At 50.5% G+C, this 1,490-nt stretch overlaps 1 pseudogene; it reads left to right on the top strand.

The window, feature by feature from the left end:
• Nucleotides 1–804: 804 nt before the first annotated feature.
• Nucleotides 805–938, top strand: LOC130852823 (U2 spliceosomal RNA; annotated as a pseudogene).
• The last annotated feature ends 552 nt before the right edge of the window (nucleotides 939–1,490 follow it).

Raw genomic sequence — 1,490 nt, 5'->3', positions numbered from 1 at the left:
AACGGGAAAGACTCACGGCTTGATAAGTAGCACAATGACCTCTGCAGACCTTGGTGTCCTAAAGTGCCCCCTTTCCAGGACACCCTGAGTCAGAGGCAGGAACCTCCTTGGATCCAGAAGCACCAGGTCCCTCGGAGGGCTCCTGGGCCACCGGGCCTGATTGTATACTCCAAGGCCCTGCACATCTGGCCGCAGAAGCTCAGAGCAAAAAAGCCAGGAGAATCCTGCAACAGAGCCCAGTGCACAGCCCAACCGAAAGGAAGGGCAGACAGACAGGTGTAAACTGGATGTGTCTGTGGCGAGCAGCTGAAGCAGAAACAAACGTGGAAAGCCCCAGCAAAAAATAAAGCAGGGGAGCGAAGCTGTTCATGGCCGGGAAGGAGGGCTGGGTCCCCACCAGGCACAGCACAGCAGCCCCATCATCATGCCCACATCTGCTGCTCAGATGGACGTGCACATGCCACACATGCTATAAAGTGTGTAGGAGACAATATGTCCTATTGGCAGAAGACACTGCTGGTTTCTCAAGCAGGGGTAGAGACACTGGAGCTCAGCTGGGCTTCAGACATGGATAAAAAATATCAGGAGCTTTAATTCTCCTTGGTTGATTTGAGGTGCCCAGAACGTGCTGACCGCGGACCAGACCTTCCACGGAGCATCCCAGGGGCGTTGCTGGAGTTGGAGCCCACCGCCCAGGACTCGGCTTGGCGCTCAGACGCCGCCATCTAGTGGTGAGGATATGCAAACAGCACCCACTCCCTCAATGCATAAAGCATGAGAATTCTTTAAAGAAATACTTTTTTCATCGCTTCTCGGCCTTTTGGCTAAGATCAAGTGTAGAAATACTTTTTTCCTTTTAAACAGAACATAATGAAGCCTGCATTTTGTTTCAGCCTTTTAGCTTCCTAAATAAAAGCAAATAATGAGGGGGAAATCACGTCAAGGATTTAACTGGCCAGTGCCTTGTTTCAGATGCCATCTTCCCCCACTAACGGCGTAATTTTTCTTTAATGAAGCACAAGAAAAGAGATGAAGAAGTGAAATTTAAAATTGCGCTGAGTGTGCAGATGCCTTCGTGGTCATTTCCCAGGTAGGGGACACGAATTCTCTGAGGCTCATACTCTTCACTCACAAAATGGAAATAGCATCGTTTGTTTCACAGGATTGAGTGACAAGAAAGTAGGGGCGATCATGTGTGCACAGCCCTAGCAGACTTACTTCACCCTGGAGCACAGTGGCCAGCCTCCCGCAGGAGCGAGCATGCAGCTCGTGTTCTGTGCAGTGTCCAAGGTATTCCAAACACTTAACAAACATCAAAAATGGAATAGTTGGGACTTTCCTGGTGGCACAGTGGTTAAGAATCTGCCTGCCAATGCGGGGAAACGGGTTCGATCCCTGGGCTGGAAAGATCCCACATGCCGCAGAGCAGCTAAGCCCTATGTCACAACTACTGAACCTGGGCTCTAGAGCCCTCAAGCCACAACTACTGA

Source organism: Hippopotamus amphibius, chromosome 4 (genome assembly GCF_030028045.1).
Source record: "Hippopotamus amphibius kiboko isolate mHipAmp2 chromosome 4, mHipAmp2.hap2, whole genome shotgun sequence".
Classification (NCBI taxonomy): Eukaryota; Metazoa; Chordata; class Mammalia; order Artiodactyla; family Hippopotamidae; genus Hippopotamus; species Hippopotamus amphibius.
The sequence above is the reverse complement of the archived record's forward strand: the minus strand, read 5'-3'. Positions and strand labels throughout refer to the sequence as shown.